Source organism: Vombatus ursinus, unplaced genomic scaffold (genome assembly GCF_900497805.2).
Source record: "Vombatus ursinus unplaced genomic scaffold, bare-nosed wombat genome assembly UNPS02014821.1, whole genome shotgun sequence".
Taxonomy (NCBI): domain Eukaryota; kingdom Metazoa; phylum Chordata; class Mammalia; order Diprotodontia; family Vombatidae; genus Vombatus; species Vombatus ursinus.
This window is the reverse complement of record NW_020954599.1, coordinates 14,803,908-14,816,007: the sequence shown is the minus strand read 5'-3', so window position 1 is coordinate 14,816,007 and position 12,100 is coordinate 14,803,908.

The following is a 12,100-nucleotide window of genomic DNA, read 5'->3' as shown; positions in this document are numbered from 1 at the left end:
TTATCTTTTCATGTAATTATTTTGGGTTTATTTTGTATCCTGCAACTTTGCTAAAGCTGTTAATTATTTCAAGTAGTTTTTTTAGTTGATTCTCTAGGATTCTGTAAGTATCTTATCATCTGCAAAGAGTGATAGTTCTGTTTCCTCATTGCCTATTCTAATTCCTTCAATTTCTTTGTCTTGTCTTATTGCTAAAGCTAGCATTTCTAGTGCAAAACTGAATAACAGAGTTGATAATGGGCATCTTTACTTCACCCCTGATTGTACTGAGAAGGCTTCTAGCTTATCTTCATAATAGATAATGCTTCTTGATGGTTTTACATAAATATTAATTATCATTTTAAGGAAAACTCCATTTATTCCTATGCTCTTTAGTGTTTTTAATAGGAAGGGGTACTGTATTTTGTCAAAGGCTTTTTCTGTATCTATTGAGATAATCATATGATTTCTGTTGGTTTTGTTATTGATATAATCAATTATGCTAATAGTTTTCCCAATATTGAACCAGTCTTGCATTCCTGGTATAAATCCCAACTGATCATACTGTATGATGCTTGTGATATATTGCTGCAGTCTCCTTACTAGTATTTTATTTTAAAATATTGCATCAATATTCATTAGGGAAATTGGTCTGTAGTTTTCTGTTTTAGCTCTTCCTGATTGAAGCATCAGAACCATCTTTGGGTTATGAGAGGAACTTGGTGGGACTCTTTCTTTGCCTATTTTTCCAAATAGTTTATATAGTATTGGAATTATTTCTTCTTTAAATGTTTAGTAGAATTCACTTGTGAACTCATCTGGCCCTGGGAATTTTTTTCTTAGGGAGTTCCTTGATGGCTTGTTAAATTTATTTTTTCTAACATAGGGTTATTCTGTTTCCTCTTCTGTTCATCTGGGCAATTTATGTTTTTGTGAATATTTATCAATTTCACTTAGGTTGTCAGATTTATTGGCATACAGTTAGGCAAAATAGTAACTATTAATTATTTTAATTTCCTCTTCATTGGAGGTGAATTCACCCTTTTCATTTTTGATACTAATAATTTGGTTTTCTTCTTTCTTTTTTAAAATCAAATTAAACTGTACATAAGGTCCATTTTGGTTTCATTAAGTTGCTCAGATTCTTAAAATCTAGCCACAGGCTCAGATTCTTAAGATCTGGCCCGCTTGCATCAGTGATACAAATGTTCAGATTCCTTAAGAGTCTGGCCAATATGGCGGATCTTTAATAAATCTTGCCTCTGGCTAAAAGAAGGCTTGGGTCAAATTCTTTCGGGCAGGACCCATGTCTCTTGCTCTTGATATTTTGGGGTCCCACCACACCTAACCCCTAAACCTCAGATTAAAGCATACTTTAAAAAAATTAAATCAAATCAAATTAACCAATGGAAATCTTATTTGTTTGTTTGTTTGTTTTTTTCACAAAACCAGCTCCTAGTTTTATTTATTAGCTTAATAGTTTTCTTAATTTCAATTTTATTAATCTCACCTTTGGTTTTCAGCATTTCTAATTTGGTGTTTAATTGGGGATTTTTAATTTGTTCTTTTTCCAGTTTTTTTTTAGTTGCACACCTAATTAATTGCTCTGCTCTTTCTCTATTTTGCACATGCAAGCATTTAGAGGTATAAATTTTCCACTAAGCACTGCTTCGGCTGCATCCCACAAATTTTGGTATGTTGTCTCATTGCTGTCTTATTAATGAAATTATTAATTGTTTCTATGATTTTTTTTTTGAACCACTCATTATTTAGGATTAGATTATTTAGTTTTCAATGAATTTTTTACTATCTTTCCATGGCCCTTTATTAAGTGTAATTTTTATTGCATCATGATCTGAAAAGAATACATTTAATATTTCTGCCTTTCTATATTTGATTGTGAGGATTTTTTATGCCTTAATACATGATCAAATTTTGTGTAGGTGCCATGTACTGCTGAGATAAAGGCATATTCTTTTCTATCTCCATTCAATTTTCTCCAGAGGTCTATCATATCTAGCTTTGTCAAAATTCTTTTTACTTACTTAACTTCTTTCTTCTTTATTTTGTGGTAAGTTCTGAAAAGTGAAGGGTGAAGTTCCCACTATATAGTTTTGCTGTCTATTTCCTCCTGTAACTCACCTAACTTCTTTAAGAATTTGGATGCTATAACACTTAGTGCATATATGCTTAGTATTGGTATTACTTTGTTTTCTACTCTATGGTACCTTTTAGCAAGATGTAGTTTCCCTCTTTATCTCTTTTAATTAGATCTATTTTCACTTTACTTTGAGGTGATTGCTACCCCTACTTTTTTCACTTCAGTTGAAGTATAATAGATTCTGTTCCAGCTCCTTACCTTTACTCTCTTGTGTTTCTCTGCTTAGGATTCTGGTTTTTAATTCACCCTGCTATCTGCTTCCATTTAATAGGTGGTTTCATCCCGTTAACCTTTACAGTTGGGGGCAGCTATGTGATGCAGTGGATAAGGCACCAGCCCCACAGTCAGAAGGACCTGAGTTAAAATCTGGTCTCAGATCAGACACTCGACACTTACTAGCTGTCTGACCCTGGGCAAGTCACTTAATTCCCATTGCCTTGCCAAAAAAAAAGAAAATTTACAGTTATGATTACTAACTGTGTATTTCCCTCCATTCTATTTTTCCTCCGTTTACCTTCTCTCTCTCCTTTCACCCTTACCCTCCTCATCAGTGTTTTACTTCTGACCACTGCTTTCTCAAATCTTCCCTCCTTTCTGTCAGTCTCTCCCACCCTTTTCTTAATCCCCTCCCCTCCTACTTCCCTATAGGGTAAGGTAGATTTCTATACCCAACTGTATGGTCTATGTCCAACTGTATTTTGTATGTTATTCCCTCTTTGAGCCAATTCTGATGAGAGTAAAGTTCATGTGATGCCCACTGCCCCTCTTTCCATCTTCCCCTCCACTGTAATAGATCTTTGGTATTTCCTCAAGTGAGATAATTTAACCCATTTTATCTCTCCCTTCCTTTTATTCCCAGTGTAATTCTCTTTCTCACCCCTTAATATTTTTTTTGAGGGCGAATTATCATCCCATCAAAGTCACCTTATACCCACACCTTCTGTCTATGTATACTCCTAACTGCACTAATAATGATACAGTTCTTAAGAGTTACAAGTATCTTCTTCCCATGTAGGGATGCTAACAGTGTAGCTTTATTGAATCCCTTATGTTTTCTCTTTCCTTTTTGCCTTTTTATGCTTCTCTTGAGTCTTGTGTTTGAAGATAAAATTTTTTGTTCAGCTCTGGTCTTTTCAAGAGGAAAGCTTGAAAGTCCTCTTTTTCATGAATGACCATTTTTCCCCTGAAGGATTATGCTTAGTTTTACTGTGTAGTTGATTGTGGTTGTAGTCCTAATTTCTTTGCCCATTGGAATATTATATTCCATGCCCTCTGACCCTTCAGTGTAGAAGTTGATAATTCCTGAATGATTCTTACTGTGGCTCCACAATATTTGAACTGTTCCTTCTGGCTGCTTGTAATATTTTCTCCTTGACCTGGGAGTTCTGGAATTTGGCTATAGTGTTCCTGGGAGTTTTTTTTGGGGGGGGGGTATCTCTTTGAGGGGGTGATTGTTAAATTCTTTCAATGTCTATTTTACCTTCTGGTTCTAGGATTTCAGGGCAGTTTTCTTTGATAATTTCTTGAAGTATGATGTCCAGGTCCTTTTTTTGGTCATGACTTTCAGGTAGTCTGATAATTCTTAAATTATCTTTCCTGGATTTATTTTCCAGGTCAATCATTTTTCTAATGATATATTTTGCATTTTCTTCTATTTTTTTCATTCTTTTGATTTTGTCTTATTGATTCTTGATGTCTCATGGAGTCATTAACTTCCATTTGTCCAATTCTAATTTTTAAGGAGTTGTTTTCTTCAGTAAGCTTTTTTTTTAACCTCCTTTTCCATTTGGCCAATTTTATTTTTAAGAAGTTTTCTTCAGTATATTTTCACTTTTTGTTCTTCCTTGATCAAGCTGTTGACTCTTTTTTCATGATTCTTTTCATCATTTTCTTTTCCCAATTTTTCTTCTACCTCTCTTATTTGAATTTTGAAGTTTGTTTTTTTTTTTTTGAGTTCTTACAGGAATTCTTTCTGAATGATATGGGAATAATTAGACAAAGATAAAAGAAGGTTGTGAAACAAAGATACAAACACAAGGTTAAATCATTATCCCATAATCTAAAGCTGGAACACTGTGAGCTACTATAATAAAATACATATGTGTAAGATCTGAGCTATGCAGTGTAAAATTATAGTCCTTTCTATATCCTAACCAACAGAGTATATGGGTATTAGGCCTAGTCATCTGCCTGTTACCAGATATATATTTCTGTACAAAATAAGGTCATTAAGTATTTCAAAATGATATAAGGATAATTGGATATTGATACAACAGTTTATGGGACCAAGCTGTTCTATTAATTATTAAAACTGAATCAGAAACATTTTCAGTTTTATTTTGAAGAAAAGAATTTTAATGCAATTGGTTTTGTTAGAGGAGAGTAACTTATGGAATATTTTGTGTTATATCAATAGAAAAGTCAATTTTATTTAAGATTATTATTTAATATGGAAATAACACCTTTTTGTACAGCATTTCCTGTGGCATAAACATGCATTATCACAAATAATTTATTTGATATACACTGTTTTGAAATGGATTACTTAAATGTAATTGAAATTAATTGGTAACTTTTTATGTAAATTCATTTGTGTATCATAGGTCATCTTCTCACAAAAAGTGTTTTGTAACCTATGTTTTTATATGAGGATTAGATACATATCTGTCTCTGCTCCTCCTAAGGAGGGCATTGAATAATTTAATTGAATTGGGATTAAGTGGTATTTAAATTTGGAGTTCTAAAATAATTAACAGTTAAGGTAAAAATTGCAAAGTAAACAATTGAGTAAAAATTTTGAGAAAACACAAGATCAAATTAATGTGTGTGACAGAGAGAGAGAGAGAGAGAGAGAGAGAGAGAGAGAGAGAGAGAGAGAGAGAGAGATTTGGAAGTGTTTAAGAGTTCTGCCTTCTGCGGTATTTAAATATTTAGTTTGTATTTGAATGTCATATGTATATCAATGTAACTTGACTAAAGTTATACAGTCAGTAAGTCACAGTGATTGAGCCTTTAAGCCTAAATCTAATTCTATTGATTGTCCCACTGTACTACTCTGCCTAATCGAACTGAGTAGAATCACCCAGGCAACTGGGAAAAAAGGAAATATGATTCTGAAAAATGAAATGCTGCCTCCCATACTAAGTTCCATACAATGGTATACAAGTATATTAATAAGGTTGAACCATAGACAGACTTCTCATGCTCTCAGATGAGGACCTAACCTTAGCTTTACTGAGAAAATGACTGAGGCCATTGGCTATGAGCTCCCTTATCTCCCCATCCCTATATCTCAAAACCTCTTACCATCAACCCTTTCTCATCTTCTTTACCCAAGTCTCTTACAACATGGCTCTTTGCCTTAGCCAACTCCTCTACATAGACATTTGATCCCATTCTCTTCCATTTTCTTCAACAGATTACTTCCTCAGTCATCGTATCCTCCACATAGTAATTTTCCTTAAGTTCATTTCAAACCATGTTACTCACCTACAAAAACAAACAAAACTTCAGTGACTCCTTATTGCCCCTAGATTTAAATAGAAACCCTTCTGTTCGTCTTTTAAAGCCCTTGGCAACCTGGACCTGACTGTACATTACTTCCCTTTCTACACGCTATGGTTCAGGTAAACTGGGCATTTTGGTGATTTCTTTTACATGACACTCTTCTGTGCTTTTGCACTGGTCAATCCCTATGGCTGGAATTTACACCTTCCTCGCCTCTTTCTTGTAGAATCTCTTACTTTCTTCAAGACATGGTTCAATTGTCACCTTCTACATGAACACTTTCCTGTGGACCTCCCCTCCCAGCCCCCTGGAACTAATGCCCTCCCTCCTAGAGCTACATTTTCTGTATTTTACACGTATTCTGTATGTTCTTATACAAGGATGGGCTTGAAACCAAATCACGCCATCTTAGCGCTGTTATCTTAAAGAAGAGATATGTCTCAATCAATCACTTTAGACTAAGTGCAAAAAAGCCCTTCAAACTAGAAAGATGTTGCCCAAGGATTATGTTCAGATAGGCTAAGAGAAATTGGCTATTTGTCATGACATGCCCTCTATAAATTATCAAGCTAGTGAGAACCAAAGTCCTCCCAGTAATTGTAAGTGGTCTTCAAGCTAAAGCCCCTGAAGGACCACCTCACTGGGGGGAAAGGAGAGGCCTCCACTTTGGCCTAGGTCTCCTCCCCTCACCTTGTTGGACGAGAGCAAGGACCTTGTGAACTTCAAAGGGTCTAGAGGATTTTGGACTTTGCATCTTGTCATTAGCATGCTAGCACCATTCCCCTCCAGGACAGCAGAAGCTGTTAGTAATGCCTGCATGAGAAGCCAAGGACAGACTAGACATGGATTTACTATGCTTAAGGGAGAACTTCTTTAGCACCCCAGAAATAGCTAAACAGGACTTCCTGCAAAGAAGAGCCATGAATTACACCTTTGCAACATGTGTCCTTTAGGCCCAATTTCCCATGCACTCTGTCTCTGTATATACTCTGCATGCATACTCTATATTTGTGGGAGTGTATGTCACAGACTCTGGGGAGGGTGTTGTTTTGTATCAACCGTTCTTACTATACCACCTTGGTAAATACCCCTTTCTAAAAGCTATTGTAGGCTGGCTAAATTGATTCTGAACTGATAATGAGGGGGTGGGAGGTGGAAGAGGAGGCAGTGGAAAGAAGGTGAACACATCAGTGGGGAGTCCAGCCAAGTGCATTAGAGAATCCCCAACAAATCTTCAAGAGCACCCTGAGAAACCTGAGGGGGAAATGCAGCTTTCTTTTTGTTCCTGAGACTTGTCAGAGAGAGTGGGGATTAGAATAAGGATCCTAAGAGTTTACTTAGGCTATGTGTATATGTTGTCTCTTCTAGTGATATTTGTAAAGTACTTAGCACAGTGCCTAGTACTTAATAGATCCTTTCTTCTTTCCTTCCTTCTTTCCTTCCTTCCTTCCTCCCTCTCTTTCTTCCTTCCTTTCTTCCCACCTTCCTTCCTTCTTTCCTTTCTTCCTTCCCTCCTTCCTTTCTATAGATTATAATTTTCTTGATAGCATGGACTTTTATTCATGTCTTTGTATCTCTATAGCCAAACACAGTGTTGGCATATAACAGGTACTTAATAAATGCTCATAGATTTATTAATAGTTTCAAAGACAAAGCTACATATAATTATGTATAGATATATATACGCTATATGTACATATATGTATACATCAAAGGCTATTTAAAATTGATTAATACCATGGAATTGAAACACCTCTTCTCTAATGAGTATGGCCCTATCTTAGAGACAGAAAACAAATGGTAAGAATGGTAAGAATAAATGAACCTTCTCTGGATAGAAAAAAATATCATAACTCCTCTTCTCCCTCCACAAGGACTAGAGATAGCACTTAACCTTGTTAATAAATAATTTGGGAGAGGCTATAAATTTCATAGCTTGTTGGATAACACTAAGCTTTAGGAGGTATCTTAATGACAAATTGGCTGCAATAAAATAAAGGATGATATCATGAAGCTCCGTAAACAGATAGTAAAGTTATAGATTGAAGATAAAATCATTTAGGGAAAAATAGAGGCTCATATATTTAGAGCTGGAAGGGTTGTTATAAATCATTTAGTCTGACTCCCACATTCAGTTGATGAGAAAAGGGAGACAAAGAAAAGTTTAAATGACTTGGATAAGATCACACAAGGAACAGAGCAGGGATGTAACCTCAGGCTTCTGATTCCAAATCCAGCACCTTCCTACTAGAAGGTGCTATGTGTTCTCTCTCTCTCTCTCCCTCCCCCTCTCTCCCTCTCTCTCCCTCTCTCCCTGTCCCTCTCCCTGTCCCTCTCCCTCTCTTCCCTTCTCTTTCTCTTCCCCCCCTCTCCCTCTCTCTCTCTGTCTGTCTCTCTCTCTCTGTTTCTGTCTCTATCTCTCCATTATTTTATCTCACTCTCTGCATCTCTCTTTATATAGCTATGGATATACAGATCCAGATAATCTAAAGTATACTTATAATACTTTGATCTGTCACTTACAACCAGGAAATGAAATTTAAGGATCTCTGTTCCATGAAGACATTGCTTCTACAGCTAAAAAACCCAACAAAAATGTTAAGCATCACAGTATGGGTTACTGGAAACAAAATGGAAAGTGGCATTCTATCCTTAGGGCACCTAGGTGGCACAGTGGATAGAGCTGAATTCAAATCTGACTTCAGACACTTGCTAGCTGTGTGATCCTGGGCAAGCCACTTAACCTTGTTTGCCTCAGTTTTCTCATCTATAAAATGAGCTGGAGAAGGCAATGGCAAACCACTCCAGTATCTTTGCCAAGAAAATCTCAAATGGGGTCACAAAAAGTTGGATACTACTGAAAAACAACTGAACAACAACAATCCTATCCTTGTATAAAACCCTGATGCTTTTGCACAAAGGATGATCTGTGTAGTTCTGGGCTCTTAACCTCAGAAAAGACAAAACAGGGTTCTGAAAAGAGCAAGGGAATGACCCTAGGGAGAGAAGGATTTCTTCTGTATGAAGATATTTATTTCAGTATCTCCAGGATCTGTCATTTCATTGGTGTACATGTTCCTTCCATCAGTGCAGATAACAATGCTCCTATAGGGAAAATGACTAAGGCTGGAATTTCACTTATATAGAGAACACCCAGAGGACGGAAACTCCCTTTGTCAATGCAAGTCGGTGTCTTCTCTATAATGTAGAGTCTTGTAGAGTTGTGAGACCCCTGAGAGGTTAAGACACTTGTCCAAGGTCATTCAGCCAGCATGTGTCAGAGGTAGGACTTGAACTCAAGTTTTCCTGGCTCTCCAGCCAGCTCACTACTAATTACAACACAGTTGCCTTACCCTTCTTTAAATAGTAATAGTAAATAGTTATTCTTCTGAGAGCTGCTATCTCCCTATAGCCAACCTAGCCGTGAACCTTAAGCCTGCAAGTAGTCAGAGATGCAGGCATCTGGCTTGTAGCAGCCCAGAGCCTGAAGTCTTTACAACTTGGTAGGATCTGCCGAATCTCAAAGCCTGCAAGAACCCAAAATCACTTTCATGTCTCAATAAGGCATCAGAATCTGCCTGTAGTTGACCCCTATAAGAGGACAGATTAGACAAAAATTAAAACTTCTAATGATAGGTAAAAAGTTGAAGGGAGAAGCTATGTTTCTATCATGATGATAGTTAATAATTAATTAATTATATGTACATATATACATGAGGGCAGCTAGATCACACAGTGTATAGAGCACTAGTCCTAGAATCAGGAAGACCTGAGTTGAAATCTGGCCTTAAACATTTATTAGCTGTATGACCATTAGCTCTGTTATGTAATTCTGTTATAAGACACTTAACTCTCTTTGCCTCAGTTTCCTCATCTATAAGAGCTGTAATATGGGGGCAGCTAGGTGGTGCAGTGGTTGGAGCACTGGCCCTGAAGTCAGGAGGACCTGAGTTCAAATTGAGCATCAGACCAAACACTTGACACTTACTAGCTGTGTGACCCTGGGCAAGTCACTTAACCCCAATTGCCTTAAAAAAAAAGATCTGTAAGATGAGCTGGAGAAGGAAATGGCAAACCATCCCACTGTCTTTGCCAAGAAAACCCCAAATGGGCTACAGAAAGTCAGACAGAACTGAAATGACTGAAGAACAACAAAATATATAAATATACAGTATTTATGTGTGTATTTGTATACAAAGAGGGAGAAAAAGGGGGGAGGAGAGATAGAGACAGAGAGACAGAGAGACAGAGACAGAGACAGAGAGAGACAGAAACAGAAAGATAGAGAGACAGAGAGAAAGAGAGACAGACAGACAGGCAGAGAGAGAGAGAGAGACAGAGAGAGAATATGTATAAAAGAGAAGGAAAGCAAGGTCTCTTTGGTGACAGATAGAAAATTGAGACCTCAGCAGCCACTCACTGGAACATTGCCCATCTCTAAATGGAGATGAGAATAGTACCTATATTAAGGCTTCTGTGAAGATGCAATAAAATAATATATAATGCTTGTAATTTTACTGTACATGAGAAAGCATACTCTTTGTTCTATAGGAAACCTGGAATTCGGCGCAAAATAGAACAGATGCTGATAATAAGAACAAGTTACTGAGAGATGGCATAATAAAATCAAGGACAGGTTACTCTACTCTGAGTCAAATTATTTTGCAAGTAGGACCATCCAAATTGCAACATGCTTATGTGGGAGATCTGTGTTCTATCCTGGTTCAGTTACTACCTGTGGCCTGTTTGGAGATAAAACTGATTTAAATTACATTGGTGTCTGCCAGCAACACCATGGATGCCAAGACAAATTTAGACCTTATCAATCAGTTTGACTGTGGCCAGAATAGATTCCATTCTATTTTACATTTATTTGTCCTGCTGAAAAGCTTAATTGCAAATTTTAAATATTTTTCCCAAACAGGAGAGATTTTAAACTGACTAGATTTCAGTTGAGTTATTATGCATTCATTTATCGGGCAGTAAGACAACAGGGAGATTTTATTGTCCACATGGAATAGAGAAGACAGCTCTTTCATCATGCCATTCCCACATTCATACATACATCAAACATTCATATAGGATACATTCCATGAACCTACAGTGACTTCCTACTGCCTAAAAAATTTAGGCCAAATTTCATTAGTCTGGCATTCAAGTTCCTCCACCAAAAAGAACCACCTGAACTATGTAGTCTTACTCTGGATCCAAAATATGAATCATGCACTGTTACCAAGGCAGATTGACTTAATATCTTTCTCATCATCAAGTAGGCTGACCCAGAGAACATGCAGTAAATCACATACACCAAGGCCTAGACCCTGTTCTAAGGCATGTGTGTATATACATATATAGGTGTGTATATATAATATATATATACACACATACATATACACTTTTATATATACATGCACATACATATGCATGTATGTGTATATACACACGTATACATACATATATACAGATTTATTAGGTCATTCATACATACATACATACATACATACATACATACATACATACATATGGCAATATGAAGCCAGTGTATAGGTTCTAAACAGAGTATACCTGTAGGATTTAGAGATAAGGTCAGAAAATGTCACTTTCTGAAGTTCAAGCAAATAACAATCCACATGAAAACACTCTGTCACGTTGTGCGATGACTAATGTTGATAGTCTAAGTTCTTCCCAGCAATGCAAGGATCTAAGACATGTCTAAAGGCCTCATGATGGAAAATGCTACCCACATCCAAAGAAAGAACGATGGAGTTTGAATGCAGATCGATGCATACTATTTGCTCTTTTTTTTCCCCTTCTGTTCTGTGTTGTTTCCTCTTTCTTGTGGTTCCTCCTATCGGTTCTAATTCTTCCTTACAACATGACTAATGTGAAAATATGTTTAATAGGAAAAAGAAAAAGAAAACACTCTGTTTCCTATCTATAAACCTGTCCCCCACGTCTGTGTAAGAGTACAGGTTTGTGGTAGGAGCAATAGCCTAACCTTTTCACGCAAGTTGGATTAATCTTTACTTAAAAAGTTTTAAGCCTCTCCTTGAGTCTTGGTTGACTCAAGGGACTGGAGATTCAAGCTGCTGACTTTACTTCTTGCCTGCCTGCATACAAAGCAGCCACAAGGAATTATTGATGTTTGGCTGTTGGATCCAGATGGACAACTGAGGCAAAGAAGCTTTTTCAAGGTGTCTCCAATGCCTATCCTTGTTGAATATCCTTTCTTCTCCTGCTGTTACTAAGTAAATCTTCTAGTTAACAGCTGAATCACCTATGAGTGTCTCATTTTCTTCTGAGGTCAAACCTAAAGTAGGTGAAGTAGTATTTTTTTCATTGACTGCCTTAGAAGGAGCTGTTATGTCAGTACTTTGCAAGTAGTTCACATAATTGCAAAAAGCTATTTTTGGTCCCACTGCTGATATACATGCCATGTATTGTTAAAGCCTG